Genomic DNA, 25,920 nt, shown 5'->3' on the forward strand with positions numbered 1-25,920 from the left:
CTGAGCCTCCGCTGTCTTCTGGCTCCAGAGGCGAATGTCCTCCCATCTTTTCCGGCAGTGGGTGCTCCGTCTGTGGTAGACCCCCAGGGTCCAGACGTCCTTGGCGATGGCACGCCAAATATTTTTTTCTGGTGGGCGCTGACCTACATGAATTGTACAGGGCAAAGAGAAACTTATTACCAACTGCACCGTCACAGTCATTGGCCCCCATCCCGACCCTTGCCATGTGGCACATACACTAACTGTCATTTCATGCATGCCGCTATCCCCCCCATCTTACATCCACCCCACTACACACAGGCATAGCCCATACAGGATGCTCCCAGTGTACTTACCTGTTTGTCTGGAGGACCGTAGAGTAGTGTGTACTGGGGGAGGACCACATCCACGAGTTTCTCCAATTCCTCCGATGTGAAGGCAGACCCTTACCCCACACACTCAAGCCATTGTCTCTTCCAGACCGAGGTCACAGCAGCACTTGCAGTGTAGGTCCTCTCCTCTCGAAGATCAGGTATCGAGTGATTGAACAGATATAAAATGGCGGTCACGTCCGCGGCGATGCGTACCGTCACCGCAGGCGTACATCGTCATTGGCTCCTGTGACCCATAGGGTCCAATGTTAACCAATGCAGCATTGCGCCGCGGTCTTCGTCCGCCTACCGCGACGGTGTACAACACCAGCGCAGTTACCTCACATTCCATTGTCCCACTTTACAGGTCAGGCAGCCGCAATTTCAGGGGCCCACATGGCTTAATTTTTAACTGCGTCACATATACCTAGGCCTAGACTCAACACACATACAGGCCACTTTTCAGATTAGGGTTCGTGTTCTGTGTAAGCTGTGGGTACGTACCTCTGAGTTGGTTGACTCTGTGCTCGCTTTTGTCCTTCATAGGCACCGTCCGCTGGGACATGTGAGGAGATGGCAGCATCCTCCGGTGTACAGGCTGCTGGTGGACCTTTCGACAATGGAGGAAAGACATGTGATCATCACATACAGGCTTGACCGTGCCACAATCCAGGAACTGTGTACCCAGCTGGAGCCAGATCTGATGTCAGCTATCCGCCATCCCACAGGAATCCCCCTCAAGTCAGTGCTCCATTTCCTTGCAAGTGGGTCATTTCAAACAACAGTGGCTATAGCATCAGGGATGTCCCAGCCTATGTTTTCCAACGTGTTGTCCAGTGTTGTCTGCCCTGCTGAAACACATGCAGAGCTACATCGTTTTCCCTCAGGTGGAGGATTTGCCTATAGTGAAAGGTGATTTCTATGCCCTGGGACATATCCCCAACATCATAGGTGCCATTGATGGGACACATATGGCTTTGGTCCCCCCCACAGGAGTAAACAGGTGTACAGAAACCGGAAGAGTTATCATTCCATGAATGTGCAGATGGTGTGTTTGGCAGACCAGTACATCTCCCATGTGAATGTAAAGTTCCCTGGCTCAGTGCATGACACCTACATCCTGCGGAATAGCAGCATCCCTTATGTGATGGGTCAACTCCAGAGGCACCGTGTGTGGCTATTAGGTGAGCACCTGGAAGCAAGAAAGAGGGAATGGTTGTCTGCGGATATCCCTACAGGTTAGTGTGTGTCTAACAGTTGTCCCTCGCCATTTGCAGGTGACTCTGGTTACCCCAACCTGTCATGGCTACTGACCCCAGTGAGGAATCCCAGGACAAGGGCAGAGGAACGCTACAATGAGGCCCATGGACGAACACAGCGGATTATAGAACAGACCTTCGGGTTCCTGAAGGCCAGGTTCAGGTGCCTCCATATGACAGGTGGTTCTCTATTCTACTCACCAAAGAAGGTGTGCCAGATCATCGTGGCCTGCTGTATGCTTCACAACTTAGCTTTGCGACGAAAGGTGCCTTTTCTGCAAGAGGATGGTCCAGATGGCGGTGTTGTTGCAGCTGTGGAGCCTGTGGACAGTGAAGACCAGGAAGCAGAAGAAGAGGACATGGACAACAGGAACTCAGTGATCCTGCAATATTTCCAGTGAGACACAGGTAAGAATACAAACCTGCCTACAATATGTACTTTAACACTACTACCTCTCTACTGTGTGTCGTTTTCACCCAGTGTATGGTAACTGAGTTGTCACTTTTCCAAAATCACACACTGACTCCAGATAGTTTTGTGCTTCAAGGGTATTTATTTAAGTGTTCAATATTGGAGGGGGTTGCAAAATGGTGAGGGGTGATGGTGGAAGAATGTCCATGGCAGAGTCCAGTCTATTAGTCTCACATGTGCATTGCACAAGTGGGCAAAGGAAGTGGAGCTGGGGCAGTTTAAGGATGGACAGGGTGACAAAGTGGGACAGAAGGATGACATTCAGGGTGGTCTCATTTCTTGGCGGGGGTCTTGACATCGTTCTCTGTCTTTGTCCTGCATCTCAGGGACCGTTTATGGGGTGGTTCTCCCTCTGCAGGGGGTGGGGTGCTGGTGTGGTGGTCCTGTGGCGGTGCCTCCTGTCCACTAGCGCCGGCGGAGGTGGTGCCACAATATCCCTCCTGGTGTTGAGTACTTCCTTTAGCACCCCTACAATGGTGCCCAGGGTGGAATTGATGGATCTGAGTTCCTCCCTGAAGCCCAAATACTGTTCCTCCTGCAGATGCTTGGTCTCCTGAAACTTGGCCAGTACCATTGCCATCGTCTCCTGGGAGTGGTGGTAGGCTCCCATGATGGAGGAGAGGGCCTCGTGGAGAGTGGGTTCCCTGGGCCTGCCCTCCCCCTGTTGCACAACAGCCCTCTCAGTTCCTCTGTGTTCCTGGGCCTCCGTCCCCTGGACCCTGTGCCCACTGCCACTGCCCCCAGGTCCCTGTTGTTGTTGGGGTGGTTGGTTAGCCTGGGTTCCCTGTAGTGGTGGACACACTGCTGATTGACGTGTCCTGTGGACGGAGGTATGGGCCCACTGGGTGGGTGCTGTGCTGGTGTTTCCAGCGGAGGGAAGCTCTGTAGTGGCCTGTGACTGTGTGATGGGAACCGACTGTCCCGAGGTCCCCGATGGGCCAGGCTGGTCATCTAGATCCAGTTGGACAGAGCTGCTGTCATCACTGTGGGCCTCTTCTGTTGGTGGTGTGGACATGTGTGGACCCTCCTGTGCGGTGACGTTGTGTAGGGGTCCTGCAGTGGTATAAAAGGATGTTTATTACATCTGTGTGTGCCATGGTGTGCAATGGGTGGGTGACCGTGTACCCCAGTGCTTGCATTCCTGTGAGACCTTGTGTGATGATGGTTTAGGGGGGTGCATGGGTATCTGCAGTGGGCATGCTTTGGTGATGGGTGTCCATGCTTTGGTGTTGCATGCAGGGCTTGGTGTTGGGATGTGTGGTTTGTGATGTTGGGAAATTTGTGAGGAGTTGGAGTGATGGTGGTGAGGGTGAGGGTGGGGGTATGCGATGGTATGCAGGTAGGGTGAGGGATGTAATAGTTAAGATTTGACTTACCAGAGTCCATTCCGCCATCTACTCCTGCGAGGCCCTCAGGATGCAGAATTGCCAAGACCTGCTCCTCCCAGTTGTGGGGGAGGAGGTGGGGGTCCGCCACCAGTCCGCTGAACCGCAAGGTGGTGTCTTGAGACCACGGAAAACACCTTCCCCGTAGGTCGTTCCACCTCTTCCTGATGTCATCTCGATTTCTTGGGTGCTGTCCCACTGCGTTACCCCTGTCCACTATTCTTTGCCATAGCTCCATCTTCCTTGCAATGGAGGTGTGCTGCACCTGTGATCCGAATAGCTGTGGCTCTACCGGGACGACTTCAGCCACCATGACCCTGAGCTCCTCCTCCGAGAACCTGGGGCGTCTTTGCCATGCCATGGGGTGGTGTGGGTGATGTGTGGGGTGGTGTGTGTGGTGATAAGTGTGCTGATATGTAGTGGTGTGTTGTGTGAGGTGCATGGAAGTTATGTGGGTGATGGTCTGGTGTGCCTGTGGCTGCTTGGTAGTAGTTTGTAGTGTCTCTCTCTGGCCTTCTTTCTGTGTTTTTGTCGTAGGGGTTTGTGGGTGATGTGGGTGGGTGTTTTATATTGTATTGGGTGTGTGGGAGTGGTGTGTGTATGCGTATCAGGTGTGTGTATTTTGAATTGTCCAATGTGGCTGTGTGTTGTCAAAGTGTGTGTATTTTGAGCGAGGCGGTGTGTACCGCCAATGGAATACCGCGGTTGAAAGACCGCCACGTGGATTCGTGTGTCGTGATAGTGTGGGCTTATTTCTGTTGGCGTGACGGTGGAGGTTTTGTTATCCGCAGTTTATCACTGACCTTTGGTGTGGCAGACTTGTGTGGGTGTCTGAATTTTGATGGATTCCGTGCTGTGGGTCATAATAGCTGTGGCGGATTTCCACGGCCGCAGCGGTGTGTTGGCGGTCTTCTGTACAGCGGCAAGCGTCTTTTACCGCCAATGTTGTAATGAGGGCCTATATCTCTAAATGGTATGTCTTCTTGGTTTGAAAAATACAAATTGTGGAGGACTGAAGTTAGTCTACCCAGTTCTAAAAATGTTGATTGTTAAAAGGGAAATTATACTGTATTGCTACATTGAGGGGTGCATCTCCATTCTCTTGGGCTATCAGTCACTCTTGGGTGCCTGGCTTAACCTATCTGGTAGGTAAGCTGAAGTTTTGAACTTTCGCCAACTTTTGTTTGTACAGGAGAGGACTGGAAAAAGGCCTGCATATTGAAAAACAAAACAGTAACTGTATTATAAAATAAAGGAGAAGGACAAAAGGAAGCAAGGCAAGATTAATGAGGGATCAGGAGTGTACCAAGAAGTCTCAGAGGAACATCAAAAACATAAAGAGGAGTTTCATATTTAAATTAACAATGCAGCAATCACACACTCACACATCAGCATTTCCAAATTCAACGCCTTTCTCCTGTCCACAAAGCTGAGTGAGTACTAGGTCTCAGAGCTTTCACCATCATTTTGGTTTCTCTTTGAATTTGATAACTTTCTCCTTCAAGCTATTGAGGTAGTCCCGCCTTGAGTCCTTCAATCCTTCTCCTCCTCCTGAATCTAAGGAGCACCGTCCCCGTTCCCAGACCGAGCAGGGTAGAAGTGTGCAGTCAAGTGCGCTGCAGGTGAAGAAGACATAGTTTTGTATAAGGAACCAGAGAAAAGGAGTGGAACCTGCAGGTAAATTTCACTGTGCTTGAAAGACCAGTCACATACAGGAAAAGAATATCACCCATCAGACCCCCAAACATTGCACATCATCAGAATCAAGTTTAAACATTTGGTGAACTCCCTCCCTCACTGTTAGGTACCCTATACATTATAGATCATCACTCACAAACACTCAATATATCACCACTCATTGGTGCAATGGTTAGTAGTTACTGCTTCCAATCAAAGCATGGTGGTTGAACAAAATATTATCTTCTCCATTGGTAGCAAATACCAACATAGTGGATCTTCTGGGGTAGCTCTGCTAGGTAATGTAAAAAAATGGATAGGCAGTGGCATGTAAGGGAGACAGGCATTTTCTCCAAAGTCCTGAAGGGAATTTGGGTGATTCTTCCCTGCACATGGGTCCAATTCCAATCCAGCCATTTAATATGTGACTAAAAAAATGGCCGGGCAACATAAATCAGACACAAACATAATGTTCCACTAGCATTTGTTTGTGCAAAGAACGAAAGAAAGAAGTTCAATAGTTAAAAAGTTCTCTGGTGGCATTGGCATATTCAGTCCTGGAAGCAGAGCTCATCCTCAAACTCAGGTGGTTTACTCAGAAGTTGGTCAGCAAACAAACTTAATTCTTACCAATCATCTTCTTCCTCCTTCTGTGGTGTTTTAGGAACAGTGTAATCAGAAGGTATAAAATGTTGGTTCATTTTAATCATAGTTAATCTCTCCACATTTTGAGATAAGAGACTGGTCCTTCTCTCTGTAAGAACTGCACCAGCTGTACTGAACACATGTTCAGCAGACATGTTGGCTACAGGACAAGCCAGATACTTTATTGCCAGCCTGCTGAGCCCTGGAAATTAGCACATCTTCCAATACCAATACACCAACAGGTTCTGTTCCACATACACCTCTTATGGGTCATCCAGATACTCCTGGAACATCCTCTGAAGTGTCATTGGTGCTTCCACGTGCTCAACCGCTTTTGCCTTTGCCTATGCACTGGACTTATGACCTGCCACTTGAAACCAAGCCAATGCAGACGTTGGATCTGATTCCTCTCATGCTATTGTTGCGATGTTCTTGCTGCTTGTGTTGGGTGATGTGAGACAAGACTACCCTCTCTGGAAGCTGAAGGTGGCACTCCAGAACTACAAAGTGGGACTCTAAGCTCCAGTTGTTCTTCTTCTAGTTCTCCAGCTTGCTCAACAATCCACCTCTTGTGTTTTCAAACATCCCCTTATGAAAAAGGAATGAAAAAGGATATATTTTTTGTAGTGTGGCTCAAGTAGGATGGCATAGGTGTACTCTTTGGGCTTGATAATGTCATTTAGCAGCCTTGTACTTCAAGTGAAGCGATTGCTTAGGCTCTCAACCAAGGCAGGCGCCTCTGTGTTTTTCTTCACTCCTCCAACTGCAAACCTTTCAGATACCTTCTTTACTTGGTCTAGTTGCAGATCCAGCAATGGGATAGCTTGGTCCATTGTATTGTCCTCCTTGCTAACTTCCTGTGTGAAAACCTCAAAAGGGAGCAGCATCAGAGTCAGGCATTTGACTGAGTCCCATTTGTCTGCATTGTCCTAGATTTCCCAATTATATCCCCTTCTCTCAGAATGACATAGTCATTGATCTGTCTGTACTACTCAAAAAGACATTGCAACAAAGAATAGTAAAGTACCAATGTATTGGCACCTCCTGTATCAGAGCTTTAATTGGTACTCTGTTACCATGCTGAATAATCCACAACTGTTTCCAGCATTAAAAGAATGGCTAAAATGAGTGCAGATTTGTCTTCAGGCGATCACTGTGTTGCTGACTATGGGGGCAATTACTAGTTCAACAGTCGCAGGACCACCATGTTGGTGTTGGCGGTCATACCGCCAACACTCTAGCAGAGAAGACTGTCAAATTATGGCCATGGCCGTCTTCCCAACAGAATACAGCTAATCCACCGCCAGCACCGCCAGTGTGGCCAGGCCGCCATGGATGACGCCAGCCACCTTCAGGCCAGCGGAGAGCATGTTCCCGCCAGACAGATTATGAGACTGCACACCACCAAGGTTTTCACCGCAGTAGCACCACCACGGAAATCCTGGCAGAACCCAACTCTTTAAAAGGAGACAATTACCTTCAGGAACACATACCCGATGTAGCCACCATGGAACCTAAACTGCATGTCTTCCCTCTGCTCCTGCTCATCCAATGACTCTGGAACAAGCGTAGATGATGGCAACGACAGCAACCATGAGTATACACACTTGCCTGTCACTGTTGGAAAAATTGTAATTTACCTACGCAGGCACAACATACACATCTGGAACGGCTGGTGAGGACAACACACTCACATAATCTCACATTTACACACACACAGCCACATACACAGTACACACACAATACGACCATCACACACACACACACACACATGCCATAACCACATACCAATTGCCAGATACACAGCACCGGTATGGTCACACACAACAACACCACCAAATGACACAACTATACCACAACCCCAACACCACAAAACACCATTAAGCACTCATAACACACACCTCCACTTGACAAATCATACATACAACACAATGTAACAACATCAGAGAACAAACACACACAATCACAAATCCAAACAATGAGTCATACCACATACCCCGCAAACACACATCACATCACCATGGATCTGACATACCTATCCCCACACACATTTATACACACAGTACAACCACACAGAGGCACACAATACAGCAAATAACACATGTTGACACAAACACCACACAATACCAACACAACAACATGTCCCCAACATACACATGCCCATCACACAACACACCCATCACTGGGGGATAAATGCCATGCACACAACCACACATGCAGCTCAGACACAACTGGTAGCACAACCACCAATCAAACCCAAATATTTACACACAAACAATGTCACCCAAGACCCAAACTGACCTAAGTAAAGAAACAAATATGTAACCTTGAAACTAACAACAGGTTGCTCCTATTATATATTAAATATAAATAAATATGATAAAATGTTCAAGGCCAGAAGCCAGTCCAATAACACATGTGTAACATGCACAATATGCACATGTGTGTGCCCTAACTTGACTCCTGACTGCCAAGTAACCTGTAAAGTTTGGGGCATCAAGGGAACAGGCAAGTACCTCGGGGATTGGGGTTAGGCTTTGGACTGGGTAGGTGGTCCTTGGGATTGGTTGTGGGGGGCTTAGGTCGAGACTTAGGGGAGGGCTGGGAACTCTTAGGAGGGGTCTACTTCTTGGTTAGGGGAAGGGAATGGGAACTTGCGTGGATGGCAGGGGAGGTCTTGGAGGCAGAATGGCAGGACTTGGAGAGGGATACAGACCATCTCGGGGGATCACAGGGTGGGAGAGGCATAGGGAAAAGTCACAGCTCCGAGAGGAAAAACTTCTTAATCACAGGGGGATGGTCATGGCAAAAGGGTATGGGAGTGGAGGGAGAGGGAGTGGTTGTAAGAGGTGTCTTGGTGTATATCTTGTGTGCATGTGTGTGCACGGAATGCTTGTGGGTGGTGGGTTTCTGTTGGGTGAGTGACTGTGGAAGTTTTTATGTTTTGTAAGGAGAGGGGTGGAAGTGCAGGGTAATGCCGTGGTGGATAGAAGATTGTCTGTTGGAGTAGTGACTGCAGGCATGGTGGATGTGCTGCATATAGGTGTGTCTGTAATTGTGGTGGCTGCTGATGTGGTGACTGGGGTGGATGTCTGAAGATCTGCTGTCGTAATGATTGTGGATAAGATAGGTGTTGTGGCTGTATCTGTGAATGTTGGTGTGGTGGCTGCAGGTATGCCAGGTGTAGTGTCTGTGGTGCTGGGGGTGTCAGGTCAGGAAGTGACTATTGCAATGTCTGAAGGTGGGTGTTTGTGTGCATGCAGGTGGTTGGTCTTATGGTGCTTCTGTTTGTCAGCGGTACCCTTGGATGTTGAGGTGGATGCATGCTTAACTGTGTGCTTTGGCTGGTCGGGGGAAAGGGGTTTGGGATTGAGAAGAGGAAGATGGAGGCGGGACGGAAGACAAAGGGTGACTGGCTGCTATCAGTGTGGAGGCCAGAGCCTGAAAGGATCTCTGTAGGCCAGCCAGTGCACTGTGAATGCCCTCCAGGAATGCATTACTATGTTGGACATGGGTTGCCAGTCCCTGGATGGCATTCACAATGATCGACGACCCACAGAGATTGATCTCAGGAGGTCAATAGCCTCCTCGCTAAGGGGATCTGGACTGACAAGGGCAGAGGTGCCTGTAGCAAAGAAGACACTCACCCTCCTGGGTGAGCAGGCACAGACAACTGGGTGGGGAGCTACTTGGAGGGAAGTGGTAGAAAGGGGGGTGGCTGACAAAGATGGTGCTGGGGTGGTCCCAGAAGGGTCTGCCACTGCCAGGGAGTGTCCACTAGAGGAGGATTCTGCAGATGATGAAGTGGAAGATCCGATCTCCCTGTGGCACTCCCCTTGCCCTTAGGGTAACTGGGTCCCTCGCTGTCGGTGGTCTCTACACTCCGGGTCCCATGGCCAGCAGCATTCCCACCCACCTGTGCCCTGTCTTCCTCACCTGCCAATTCTGACACACAAAAATAGAGAGAGACGGAGGGAGAAATAGAGAAGGAGAGAGAGAGAGTAATCACATTCTTCAAATACACGCATGAAAACATGGATAATTGTAGCTATACATCTCCTGGCTAGACTATCCCATATGGGCACCACATATTTTACTTCATGTCACAACAAGTCACTTCTATCCATCCCTTCATGTCATATGTCTTACCGATATCATAATCCATGTAAGGTACCACAACTGGAGCATTCCATCAATTCACCTGTAAACCTATGTCAGGAGGCACATCATGCCCTTGCTAAAGCTGAAAATATGTCCTAATCCTGGTCATATCTCTCCAATCAACATTAGGATCAGCAGTTGACAGTTAAACCACATCATGAATGTTCACATTCAAATCCTGACCTGTCCATGTCCATAAGTAATGTACTATGCAAGTGAAGACAACTCTATTGACTTACTACACAGTATCTGTCATTGAAATCACATGCCTAGCTGAACCCTCTCTACAGATCTTACACTATGGATACAATCTTTGATGAAGACACAACATGTGGCTGTGCCTTTCAGGTTCCATCTGAATCTTGGAATACATGTCTGAAGAACAGCTAAATCACTACATGTATAAAATCCCAGAGGTTATGTTGCAATAACCATACACAGATACCCACATCACACCATACATGCATGTACGGCAACAGTGTCCTCCCTAGCACACATGATACATGCACTGAAATTCAAATACATCAGGGTACCTACAACTAAATAAAGGACAGCCAACTAATACCTACAATGGCAACTTATACACCACGTGACATGCAGATATAGAGCCACAACATGTCAATATGAGTGAACCCACCTCACTCACACCAATCCAGACATGTGGATACTAGTACCTAAGTCCACACAACACACATATCTCACTGAAAGACATGTGCACATGATGCACACATAGACCTACACCCTTGCCATTAAACTTACAACATATGCCATAACAACAACAGCTTGATGAGAAATAGTAGTACAGGCAAGGCATCACATCTCAAAGTATGAAGTAAGGCTAAATCAATGCCTGTCCAACCTGTCCACATCAGCTAGGCTAAGGGAAAAAAGAATTGTCCCACTCCACTAGAGCTGATGCCTAGTAACCATTGTAACACGATGTAGGTGGATAATACCATATGGTGTACTAGTATTGCTAGGCCATTGGGAGATATTGCATGCACATTGCTCTTTGTCTAAGGGTAGGAAAGCCCAATCACTTACCGTCTTTGATACAAAGGCATTGGGATAATAGTGAATCACCTACATAAATACGGCATGGAAAAGCATGGTACACACAAATATATCAGACAGCCATATTTGGATGTCCTTCACTTACCACCTTTATGTATCCCATAGAATACATATGAAGGTTCAATGTGGACAGCACCACAAACCCATTTGTACTGTCCAAATCTGCCCATATCTGTTGGCTGAATGATATGCCAGACTCATGTGAAGTCAATACCTTTACCAGGACAAAAGGTAACTTGGCCCTATACCACATATGTCAGGCACTCTGTAGCAAACAGAGATGATATACATCGATGAGAGTGATCTGTCACCATGGAGCTATATATCCAGATATCCATATATCCTGATTCATGGACCAGGAATTACTGGACAGGGAGGTTGCTACAGCAGGCTATATATATATATATATATATATATATATATATATATATTTCATCAAACATTTAGCAGTGCACTCCACCAAGGTACGAATAATTCTTGATTTTATTTGAAGCAAGGAAACAGAACAACGCGTTTCGACCGTATGGTCTTTCTCGAGTTCAAACATCCAGTTCACACTGAAAATTTCTTTTATAGTGAAAAGTATTAAACCGACATGATGCATGCAATACAATCATATTGAAATTCTAACATTCTGTAAAGAAATAGCCAAATAACAAATTCACTTCATTTGTCATCTACAACTCAAATTCTGTTATTCTCACCATTAATTCAATTGACTTTATACTATAATTTTTTATATATAACTTACTTTTTCCAGCAGTGTTATAATGAATATGGCTTTAATAAATAATCAAGATATTATTCCAAATTTAAATCTCGAGTGAATCAGGACTTGCTTAAAAAAGAAAGAAAATTTCTATCCAATGCTCACAAGATAATTAAGACAATTATTAATTAATTAAAAGTCTTAACCGATCAAAACTTCACTTAACAATTCAGATTTATTATAAGTTTTATTTGGATTATGCACTCATAAATGAACATAAAGTTCTTCATCATTGTTCATCCCAAAAGAGGCCTTTGTTTTCATCCAAATTATAAATCTAGATTCTAATTGCCTCAACTTTCTCACTCGATCCCCTCCTCTTTCATGATCTGGGATATGATCTATGCCATAATATCTCAGTGTTTTCCAATCATTTGATGTATGTGTCTGTAGATGTCTAGCTGTTGCATATGTGTAGTCTCTATGAGTAATAGCTCTGATATGTTCAAGGATTATTTTCTTAAGCGCACAAATTGTACTCCCAATGTATTTTAGGCCACAATGACATTCTATAATGTAAATTACATATTTTGTGTCACATGTAATTTTGTGTTTAATGAGCCATTCCGGTCCGTTTGATAATTTGATTTTTTTCATTGATTGTCCTATTTTACATGCTTTACAGGAATTACATTTAAAGAATCCCTTATTCTCCACCTCTAGCCAATTGCTATCTTTTTCTAACACAAGGTGACTTTGAACCAATATATCCTTAATGCTAGGTGCCTTTTTGTATGAGAACAAAGGTTTCGGACCTACTATGGGTCCTAAATCCGGATCTCTGCTTATTATTCTCCAGTGTTTACACAAAATATTTTTAATTAGTGTGCACTCTTTGGTGTACTGCATGATCATTCGCACTTTTTCATCAGATTCTCTTTCTCTTTTATTAAACAAAAACTCCTCACATTTTTTGGACTGAATAATATTTAAGTTACTTTTAAGGATCTTTTCATTATATCCTCGAGTCTTAAATCTCTCATATGTTTCATCAAGTTTTAGTAATAAGTCCTTTTCATGAGAACAATTTCTCCTCATTCTAATAAATTCCCCCAAGGGAATGCTGTTTACCAGAGGTTTGGGATGAAAACTTTTCCCATGTAGTACACTGTTACAAGCAGTATCCTTACGGTATATTGTGGTTTCAATTTTATTGTTCTCAATGTAGATGGTAATATCTAGGAAATTTATGGATGTTTTACTGGTTTCATAGGTAAATCTCAGACCAACCTCATTGTCATTTAAAATATTAAAGTATTGCAAAAATACATCCTTTGATCCATTCCAGATTATAAAAAGGTAATCTATGAAACAAACCCACAATAATGCTTTTTCAGCGAATCCCTCATTACTTTTATTCCATGCTATCTCTCTTTCCCACCAACCCATTACTAGGTTGGCATAATTTGGAGAAAAGGAGATGCCCATGGCTGTACCACATAATTGATGATATATCTCATGATTAAATATAAAGATATTGTTTTTTAAACACATATCAATCATATCAATTAGCATTTTTGAATGTTCTAATTCTGAGATGTTACACTGTTTCAAAAAATATTCACAGGCATTTAAACCAATTGCATGATTAATGGAAGTATAAAGAGAGATCACATCTATTGTCGCAGAGTTTCTAATTATGTAGATGTTTATTTAGCCCCAATTGTTAAGACACTTAAGGGGTTATTACAACTTTGGAGGAGGTGTTAATCCGTCCCAAAAGTGACGGTAAAGTGACGGATATACCACCAGCCGTATTACGAGTTCCATAGGATATAATGGACTCGTAATACGGCTGGTGGTATATCCGTCACTTTACCGTCACTTTTGGGACGGATTAACACCTCCTCCAAAGTTGTAATAACCCCCTTAGTTCATATATTAAGGATTCTGGAGATCTTTTAAAGATATTATTAGATTTGGATGGGCATGAAAATTATCTACTTGCGACAATAGATGTGATCTCTCTTTATACTTCCATTAATCATGCAATTGGTTTAAATGCCTGTGAATATTTTTTGAAACAGTGTAACATCTCAGAATTAGAACATTCAAAAATGCTACTTAATATGATTGATATGTGTACGGGGCCATCGAGGTGTGCTTGATAATTCTCTCGATAAACTTTGAAACATTAAAAGAGGAAACAATAGTTACTTTGTATCCTGCTCACAACAATGGAGGATAGAAAAGCGAAGAGAGCTGCGACTGCAGCTAAGATGTTTGACACGACCAAAACATTAATTGAAGAAAAATCGACATCAGGTGACATTAACTTAAGAAAGGAACCTTCTTTAAAACAGCAATTTTTTGAATTGGAAAAATATTACAAAAAGGAAATAAACAAGAGTTGGGAAATTTTATCTCTAGAGAAATACATCGAGGTGAAAAGGATTCCAAGGGGCTTACGTATATTTTTAATGCCAACTTATACCGGGATTAAGCCTGAACTGTTCACAGAGTGGGCAGAAAACAACACACAATGCTCCTTGAACATGATGAAAATTTTAATTAAGCATGCTAGATTAGATTTGGAAGAAACACATGTTAAAATTAGAGAATTGGAAGACTTGTTAAATAATCATAATGATAAAAGTGGACAAGTCACCTTGCGACAAGCTATGGAAACTCGTTTGAATAATTATGAAGATGAAGTTCAGCAGAGAAAAAAGAGTACATTTTTAAGGGATGAAAATGATTATAAGTTTGGGAGAGTATATACATTTGCGAAAAGGTTTGACCAATTGAAACGAGAATCGAGGTTCACCAGAGGACAATCAAATCATAGTGGAGAAGAAACCTCGATTGAATCAGAAGTAGAACTTAGTGAAGGGGAATGTACTGATACCAATAATACTACTTTTTTAGAGGAAATGCAAGTACTCTACATGGTTCAGAAGTTATCAAAGGAAGAGGCAGAATCAAAGGGCGTGGTTATGGAAACAAACAAAATCAGGCAGGATCAACAATAGAAAAACAAGAAGAGCCAAAAGAAACCAGCAAAAGACAATATTCTCTCAGAAGTTTGAGGAAATAACAAAATCTCCAAATTTAGTAGTTAATCTTTCGGATTATGAACTAATGAACTTTGAACTACAAACCCTGAATAAAGGTCTATCCTTCTGTCCTGAAATTCATCACAATTTTGTGGATACTCGCATTGATATTTACAAATTTGTTAGGAAATTAAAATTATAAAAATTCCATACACAGCAAAGGAAGAAGGCACCATCTACTTCTGGAAATAACACCACGAAGGAACTGGAAGAAACTCCACTTAAGATTGATCAAGTTATAGATCTTAAAACCTTATTTGATCTGATTTATAATCTACAAGATGAAGATTATACAGAGATGGAAGTATTACAGCAATTAGATATTAACACAAAATGTCACAAACTATCTGGTTTAAGAGAAAAATCAAAGTTTTGCCCTATACTTTCACCAGGCAATAAAATAGATTTATACTCAGAACTAGTTTTGGAAGATCTGGAACGTCTTCAAAACAAAAGACCAATCAGTAAATCGGAAACTTTAAACCAAGAAAGAGCGGCTGGCATTGAAAAGTCTGAAGGCTAATAATAAAATTATAATAAAAGCAGCAGATAAAGGAGGTAATGTTGTTATCCTAAACATGTCTGACTATATGATGGAAGCCTACAGACAATTGAGGAATCCAGCTGAATACAAGAAATTGACGAGAAATCCTATAAAGAATATGACCTATATGTTACATACAAAATTAGGTATTTGGCATCAACAACTGCTACTTGATCGTGAGGAATATATGTATTTGAAAAAAGAGAATCCAACAATACCTACGATTAATTTCTTACTGAAAATTCATAAATCATTGACATCGCCACCGGGAAGACCAATAGTATCGGCATGTGATTCATTGTTTGAAAGAGTTTCTAATTATGTAGATGTTTATTGAGCCCCAATTGTTAAGACACTTAGGGCCGGGGGCGTGGCCGGGCCACGAAACAAGATGGCCGCTTAGAGCGAGAGCTCCGCGCCGAGGCGGTCCCGGAGGGGCGACGGGGGCGAGAAGACAGCCGGACAACACATCGGGTTCGGTGCCCCTCCACCCCTACAACAGCGGCGACACGGAACTATGTCCGGGGACCCCGTAGGAGGTCAGATTTTACACGCAGTAGTAACCCACACCCAATTATCGGAAAGAGACAAATCCCGCTCCCCTTTAAAGCCTACAACTGGGTCTTCTTGAGAAGGTAACGCAACAAGATGACTTATGGGACTATCGCCAGAGAGTCGAAAATAACAACTATAGACTCCGCGGAAGGATGAGTACCTTTCCAGATCATATGTGTATTACTATTGTAATTGTCTAAGACTGCTAGTATCAATGTTAAAACCAGATACATGAAAAATCTATGCTCTTTATGACTAGAGCCGAGGCCCTATAATGGAAACTACCAGTAAATCGTTATTTGCCCTCAGTACACAACAGATGATGATTACTAGAACAGGGATCAGACCCCACCAACTCACTGTATGTTGAATAAGGGCCCGGTCCCGACCCTATAACCCTATAACAAGGTAACAAGGTAACAGGGGCATTAAACAGATAACAAAAAATAAACACTAATTAACTATCATGGAACTTACCTTACATTCCACACACTACAAAGTATCTCATGGTAGTAAACAACAAAGTATGTGAAACTTTCCTAATACACACCACACTCGACCAGCGCCGACATTAGAACCGTTTAGCCCCCATTATCACCCCAAGGGATGGGACTAGACCACGTAAAGATAAATTAATTCCAATACAGGGACACACAATACGATATAACCTGAAACATATCAAAGCTCCCACTACTTGACTTTACCTTATTCTACAATAAGAAACTGGGGAAAAAAAAAAAAAAAAAAAAATAGAACACAAGGACATAATACAACATAATACCGCATAACAAAGCGAAATATTATGACATTCTACACTGCCACTCCACACCACATTATAACATCACAATGTAAATTATAAACTATTAGCTATTCTTCTCCCCAGATGTTCGTACCTACCCCCATCCTAATCATTATTACTATCTTAAACTATCATCAACAACAGAACGACTATGATGGTGGCACATACCAAGTAAGACCTTAGTAGGTCAGTATTATGATGTAATAATACACGGCAAGGAGTTAGTAATAGGATGAGATACGCACTATCCTCGCGTAACCCGGGGCTCAGCTACACTCATTACCTATCCTACGATTAATAGAGAGACGTTTGGCATAATGGCTCCTAACATGATAATGTGATAAGATGCCAGGATATGTTATGTTGATCAACCTAATATGTCATTGAACAGTTGTAAGGCGAGACGAGACGAGGCAGTGTTATAGTTGAAAAGAAATGCTCAGGAAGTATTATATTATACTGTATATGTACCCATGCATACGCGAGAACTATAATACTCTGTTTGAGCTCTCTCCCCCCCTCCTCTGCCCTGCCCCCCCCTCCCCTCGCCAGCCGGTCTCGGTCTTTCTGTCTGCCCAGTCCCTACTTTAATTTACGACCCTATCTTATGAACTCCTAAACACCCTACGATACCATACAACATCAAGTACTAGGCACAACATCCTAAACACCATACCCCATCAACACCCGACACTCTCTCCCTCCTCTCCAGCGCCGCTCAGGTACTATAGTTATTAACCGATCATTACTTCTGCCAATATACACTTTAGTTATATAACTAATACACTAGCCACTAACCACCGATGAACAGACCCACTTCCCGATACATAAACATAAGCACTGCTGTGTGCCCCCCCCCCACCCCTCCTTATCACCGACATATCGATAACTGGCTGTCTGCTGTTTCCCCCCTTCGCCCCCCCCCGATCGAGACCGCCCGACGGCACGAGAGCTCCGAGAGAAATCGGTCCCGCCGTTTACAGACCTAACGAACGAAGGAGGTTGGACTCCTAACCTCCCTCATCCCTACCCTTCTCCACTTCTTCCCCCAAATTGCACGCTCTCTTGCTATACTCTCAATCTCAACTTCAGCACACGCATCCATCCCTCCCCCCCCCTTCTCCCTCTTTTCTTCTCCCTCTCATTTCTCCTTGCCTTCTTTTTCCCTCATATTTCCCCTCCATCTGGCTCTCGTCCTACTTATATTACCTCTCTTCCTTCACCCTCTCCTCTCTCTTCTCTTTCTTCTCCAGAGGATTCCCTTGGCCTCCACCAGCTACTAACCCCCGTAAAAAATAAAATAAAATAAAACACCGTATCATATCGAAACACAACTCCCACTCTAACTACTAAGTCAATATCTCCCACCCTCCCTCCCCCCCCCCCACCAACACCAACCCCGGATCGAGGGTGCTTACTTACTCACAATTATCCAATATGTCGAAGCTCCACCCTCAAGCGACGCGACCATTACGCATACTCTCTTGGAATGTACACGGCATGACGAGCTATGTTAAGCGGAAAAAGATACTGTCCTATCTTCAATCCAAAAAAACAGATATAGCTCTGATTCAAGAGACTCACCTTGACACTCTGGAATCCAGTAAACTTAAACGGGATTGGGTAGGGAGGGTTGCCTTCAGCTGCCGTCCAACGAGTCAGGAATCTGGAAGTAACAGACCCCGCAAATGTGGAGTGGCGATACTAGTGCGTAAATCCCTCCCGGTCACTATCATTAAAACCTGGAATGATACGGAAGGAAGGTATATATTTGCTAAATTAAAACTAGGGGACACTGTTTTATGCGTGGGATCCGTTTACGCACCAACCGGCCCAAAACGCCCATTCCTTCTACAGCTAAATCGCCTCCTGACAGAAATCGGAACTACTCGATACATAATCGGGGGAGACTGGAATCTCGTCCAAGACGCCATAATGGATAGGACAGGCCCTGTCGATGTATGTAACAATCACGACAGAGCGCTTCTGACAGACCTGACCACTGACGTCGGTCTGGTGGGCTGCTGGAGAATACAACACCCGAAAGATAAGGAATATACTTTCTTATCCACCGTCCATGGCACCCAATCGCGTCTGGATTATTTCTTAGTATCACACACTGTAATCCCTCATATTCAAGACACCTGTATCCTAGACAGCGGGCTCTCAGACCACTCCCCAATACTAATCCGGATCCAGGTGGGACTCTCCTTCTCTGGTCGTAAACCATGGCGATTGGCTTTTACGCAGATATCGCTCTCCACAAGGGAAGGAACAATTAAAAGCTCATGTAACCACATACATGGCCGAGAATTCAGGCACTGTATCCTCAAAAAGGATCCTATGGGCGGCAGCAAAAGCAACCCTAAGAGGGAATATGATGCGAGATGCAGTACTGGCCAACAAAGACAGAATAGCCCGCCAAACCACCTTAGAGACCATGATACAGGACCTCACTAAACAATATACCGCCCAACCATCCCCTAGGCTGCGACACGCCTTAGAACAGGCCCGCATGGCACACAATGAACTCTATACATCTCAGGCGGAATACGCACTGCAAAAATTGCAAGGCCGCCATTACGAACAAGGGGAAAAAGCAGGTCGCCTCCTAGCGGCGCAGCTCCGACAAAGAGAGGCAGCCTCTGCCATTGCGGCCATAACATCTTCTTCAGGAGCAGTGCTAACTCGCCCACAAGACATTGTAAACGAGTTCGCCAAGTACTACCGACATTTGTACCCTCCTGAAACAACGACAGATCAAACACAAATGGAGACATTCCTTGCCGCGGCCAATCTACCCCGTCTGTCTGAGGCAGGCAGGGCCCTCTTGGACGGTAACATAAGCAAAGAAGAGATAACCCAAGTTATAACGAGCCTCCCCTACCATAAATCACCAGGAGAGGACGGATTCCCTGCGGAATTCTATAAATGGGCTGGGGAGGAGGCAATAATCGCAGTACATGAAGCACTGAAGGAAGCATGTCAAGAAGGCTCCCTGGGCGCTCTATCCAATAAAGCCACGATTGTCATCTTGCCTAAGCCAGGGAGAGACCCCCTTCTTTGCGGCAGTTACCGTCCTATCTCCCTTTTGAATGGGGATGTCAAACTCCTAGCCAGTGTTCTAGCAGCGCGACTCCGCAAGGTGATACCATCATTGATTCACAATACCCAAGTAGGATTTGTACCAGGCCGTACCTCCAGAAATCATATGCGAACTCTTTGCCATACACTGTTAGAATCCATACAATTACCTGACGAAGCCCTAGCCCTGTCCCTAGACGCGGAGAAAGCATTCGACCGCATTGAGTGGCCCTACCTATTCACAACCATGAAGCATTTTGGCCTGGGGGAACAATTTATCTCTAAAGTACGTTTATTATATGACCATCCCACAGCACAGGTTAACTGTGGGGGCATCATGTCAGACCCATTCCCTATCGGAAGGGGCACACGCCAGGGATGCCCCTTGTCGCCACTTCTATTTTTATTGGCCATGGAACCCCTAGCTGCCACCATACGAAATTCTCACCAAATAAAAGGGATCCATATCACCGGGGGCATATCCAAAATATATCTCTACGCAGACGACATTCTGTTAACAATGTCCGATCTAGAAACCTCGCTCCCAGCACTACTTTCCACTATAGAAGACTTTGCATCCCTATCCGGATATCGGGTAAACTGGGATAAAAGTGAGGCACTACCATTATCCCGCATAACGACGAGGGCAGCGATACATGGCCTTCAATTCAAATGGACCCCGACCCGCCTTAAATATTTAGGAACGTTTATTAACAGAGGTCTAGAACATATGGTCAGGGACAACATAGACCCCCTTATATCTAAAATGAAACAAGACTTTGCCAAATGGTCCCTACTAGGCCTGTCCATGTGGGGCAGGACACAGGCGGTCAGAATGGTCACCTTATCACGCTTCACATACGTGTTAGGCATGCTTCCCCTACAGATACCTCTTTCCTCACTCCGATTAATAGACGCATCCATAAGGGCCTTCGTCTGGGGCTCCTCACGCCCAAGACTGAAACCTGCAATAATACTGGCACGACGGCTCTACGGAGGATTAGGACTACCCTCGGTAGAACAATACTCTCTGGCCCTACAACTCTCACAGCTAATATATACGCTTCCGGATATAGCCGATCCACCGCAATGGGTGATCACAGAGAAACTCCTATGTGGACAGTATACGGAGATGGGAGGAACATACGCCGACCACGTTCCCTTAACTAACCCCATCCTCAAGGCTACAAACACAGCGTGGTGCAGAGCCCATCGACTACTAGGAGTACACCCCTCCCTGCATACTCAGGCTCCCATAGCAGGGAATAAAAGCATTAAAATAGGAGGGACTATTCTCAGATGGCCCCAATGGTCCGAGGCAGGTATCCACAATATATCTCACATAATAGATGGAGATAGCTTCCGCACATTCGCCTCCCTCCAGGAAGAATTCGGTATCCAAAGTAACCAGGAGTGGCGATATCTACAGCTCAAACACTGTATGCGGAGAACATTAGGAACCCCCCCGTGGCTGCTCAAAACCTCACCCATCGTCACCTATCTTCAGAAATGGGGCCGACAAAAAGGCGTCTTGGCTGGCCTCTATGCCGAATTAACTAACCACCTTTACTCTCAGCCTTTACTTGAACGACTACGCTTAAAGTGGCAGGACATACTAGAGATAACCTACACGGACGAATAATGGCCAGACATACTAGAAGCCCTCGACAGGGGCGTACGTGAAGCACGCCTGAAATGTTGCCTATTTAAAATCCTTCAGGGATGGTACTGGACCCCCGTTAAACTCTTCAGGGCAGGGTTGATACCTCACGCGAACTGTTGGAGATGCACAGAGCCATATTGCGACCAACTTCATATTTTATGCCACTGCCCCACGGTACAGTCACTATGGGACGCGGTACGCCTCGCCTTATCGGACTTCATACAGATACCAAAACCGACCCCACCAGCATTTATCATTCTACATGACATTTGCCCGTATCCCTCCCTATCGCGGGCACATAAACGATTAATCCACACGGCGCTAGCCACGGCCAAAATATGCATACTCCGGCACTGGAGATCTAGCATTGCCCCCACACCCATGGAATGGATGACGGCCATGTATCAAACGGCTACCCATGAACGAGTGATTTATAACCTACAGGACCAAGCAGAACAATTTGAGGAGGTCTGGCGCCCATTCTTGAAGAGACCATGAAGCGGCTGGTGGATGACCAACGGATGATCAATGTTCAATGATCAATGATTAGGGAATATTAATTACCAATCACCCTCTGAGAATCCTAGACTCCGGAAACACATTTAATCTCCTACTGCCCCCTCTCTCTCTCCCTAGCTACGCTATCCTCTCTTCTCTCTCTCTTTTTTCTCTCTCTCTATCAATCCACAGGCCTCTAATTTTGTCACATGCCCGAGACCCTGAACTACCCAACATAGTAATTCAAGTCGCTTCCTAACACAAACAAGGACTGAGAAATCAACTCATATAAGACGTAGACACTCTCTAACCGACCTTACCATATCTATCATACATATTATCTACCCCTAGATAATAACTTGCTACAGACGGAGAAGTACAGAACGATCTACTCTTAGGCCTGAACAAGCTAGTCTCAGGATACAAAGACCCCCTGCCTACCTCGAGTCTCTTCATTCTACATTCCCCCGCGATTACCCTTCCTCTTTCTCCCTCTTTCTTTCCCTTCTCTCCCCCTCCCCATTTCATATGACTATTTTGTCTCTCCCCTATACCAAGACCAACCCCTCCTACACAACCCTATCCTCGCTCCCCCTCCCCTTACCACCCCCCCCCCACCTGTTTTCCACTCTTCTTCAAAATAAGGGTACACAACTCAACTATGCAACTGGGAATTTTTACTTACATGACAGTACATGTATATATGCTTACAATGGAAATAATTGTGGTAAACAAACAAAAACAATGTTTTGAAAACTAAACAGTTTGTTTATATGCTGTATGTACCGCCTTATATATTCTTAATAAAACTTTTGAAATATTAAAAAAAAAAAAAAAAAGACACTTAGGGCCGTATTTATACTTTTTGGCGCACAACTGCGCCAATGCAGTTGTGCGTCAAAAAATGTAACGCCGGCTAACGCCATTCCAAAGCGCCATGCGGGCGCCATATTTATGGAATGACGTTAGCCGGCGGAGCTGCCTGGTGTGCGTCAAAAAAATTACTTACACTAGGCAGCGCCGGCGTAGGGGAAAATGGAGCTTGGGCGCCAAAAAATGGGGCAAGTCAGGCTGAGGCAAAATTTCCGCCTCAACCCGATTAGCGCCATTTTATTTGACTCCCAACCCCCATTGAAATGACTCCTGTCTTAGCAAAGACAGGAGTCATGCCCCCTTGCCCAATGGCCATGCCCAGGGGACTTCTGACCCCTGGGCATGGTCATTGGGCATAGTGGCATGTAGGGGGGCACAAATCAGGCCCCACTATGCCACAAAAAAAAAAAAATAATACTTACCTGAACTTACCTTAAGTTCCCTGGGATGGGTCCCTCCATCCTTGGGTGTCCTCCTGGGGTGGGCAAGGGTGGCAGGGGGTGTCCCTGGGGGCATGGGAGGGCACATCTGGGCTCCATCCGAGCCCACAGGTCCCTTAACGGCTGCCCTGACCAGGCGTTAAAAAATGACGCTAAAACGGCTGGACGTCATTTTTTTGGACCCACCCACTCCCGGGCGTCATTTTTGCCCGGGAGTGTAAATACAGCGCACATGCCTCGGAGTCATATTTTAGACGGGAACGCCTACCTTGCATATCATTAACGCAAGGTAGGTGTCCACGCTAAAAAATGATGCAAACTCCAAGATCTTTGGCGCTAGACGGGTCTAACGCCAAAGTATAAATATGGAGTTAGTTTTGCGTCGGATTTGCGTAAAAAAAAACGACGCAATTCCGGCGCAAACAGAGTATAAATATGCCCCTTAGTTCATTTATTAAGGATTCTGGAGATCTTTTAAAGATATTATTAGATTTGGATTGGCATGAAAATTATCTACTTGCGACAATAGATGTGATCTCTCTTTATACTTCCATTAATCATGCAATTGGTTTAAATGCCTGTGAATATTTTTTGAAACAGTGTAACATCTCAGAATTAGAACATTCAAAAATGCTTCTTGATATGTTTGATATGTGTTTAAAAAACAATATCTTTATATTTAATCATGAGATATATCATCAATTATGTGGTATAGCCATGGGCATCTCCTTTTCTCCAAATTATGCCAACCTAGTAATGGGTTGGTGGGAAAGAGAGATAGCATGGAATAAAAGTAATGAGGGATTAGCTGAAAAAGCATTATTGTGGGTTCGTTTCATAGATGACCTTTTTATAATCTGGAATGGATCAAAGGATGAATTTTTGCAATACTTTAATATTTTAAATGACAATGAGGTTGGTCTGAGATTTACCAGTGAAACCAGTAAAACATCCATAAATTTCCTAGATATTACCATCTACATTGAGAACAATAAAATTGAAACCACAGTATACCGTAAGGATACTGCTTGTAACAGTGTACTACATGGGAAAAGTTTTCATCCCAAACCTCTGGTAAACAGAATTCCCTTGGGGGAATTTATTAGAATGAGGAGAAATTGTTCTCATGAAAAGGACTTATTACTAAAACTTGATGAAACATATGAGAGATTTAAGACTCGAGGATATAATGAAAAGATCCTTAAAAGTAACTTAAATATTATTCAGTCCAAAAAACGTGAGGAGTTTTTGTTCAATAAAAGAGAAAGAGAATCTGATGAAAAAGTGCGAATGATCATGCAGTACACCAAAGAGTGCACACAAATTAAAAATATTTTGTGTAAACACTGGAGAATAATAAGCAGAGATCCGGATTTAGGACCCATAGTAGGTCCGAAACCTTTGTTCTCATACAAAAAGGCACCTAGCATCAAGGATATATTAGTTAAAAGTCACCTTGTGTTAGAAAAAGATAGCAATTGGCTAGAGGTGGAGAATAAGGGTTTCTTCAAATGTAATTCCTGTAAAGCATGTAAAATAGGACAATCAATGAAAAAAATCAAATTATCAAACGGACAGGAATGGCTCATTAAACACAAAATTACATGTGACACAAAATATGTAATTTACATTATAGAATGTCATTGTGGCCTAAAATACATTGGGAGTACAATTTGTGCGCTTAAGAAAATAATCCTTGAACATATCAGAGCTATTACTCATAGAGACTACACATATGCAACAGCTAGACATCTACAGACACATACATCAAATGATTGGAAAACACTGAGATATTATGGCATAGATCATATCCCAGATCATGAAAGAGGAGGGGATTGAGTGAGAAAGTTGAGGCAATTGGAATCGAGATTTATAATTTGGATGAAAACAAAGGCCCCTTTTGGGAGGACCAATGATGAAGAACTTTATGTTCATTTATGAGTGCATAATCCAAATAAAACTTATAACAAATCTGAATTGTTAAGTGAAGTTTTGATCGGTTAAGACTTTTAATTAATTAATAATTGTCTTAATTATCTTGTGAGCATTGGATAGAAATTTTCTTTCTTTTTTAAGCAAGTCCTGATTCACATGAGATTTAAATTTGGAATAATATCTTGATTATTTATTAAAGTCATATTCATTATAACATTGCTGGAAAAAGTAGGTTTTATATATAAAAAATAATAGTATAAAGTCAATTGAATTAATGGTGAGAATAACAGAATTTGAGTTGTAGATGACAAATGAAGTGAATTTGTTATTTGGCTATTTCTTTACAGAATGTTAGAATTTCAATATGATTGTATTCTCCCTTAGAAAAATTGATTTGTGAAATTATGCTTTAAAATTACTTAATTATGTTTAAAACTACAACCCCCAGCATGCATCATGTTGGTATAATACTTTTCACTATAAAAGACATTTTCAGTGTGAACTGGATGTTTGAACTCGAGAAAGACCATACGGTCGAAACGCGTTGTTCTGTTTCCTTGCTTCAAATAAAATCAAGAATTATTCGTACCTTGGTGGAGTGCACTGCTAAATTTTTGATGAAATAGTTATTTTTGGGTTTGGTTCACCCAGAGCGGTTGCACCGGTACTTTCGAGCGCGGC

This window comes from Pleurodeles waltl, chromosome 5, assembly GCF_031143425.1.
Source record: "Pleurodeles waltl isolate 20211129_DDA chromosome 5, aPleWal1.hap1.20221129, whole genome shotgun sequence".
NCBI lineage: Eukaryota > Metazoa > Chordata > Amphibia > Caudata > Salamandridae > Pleurodeles > Pleurodeles waltl.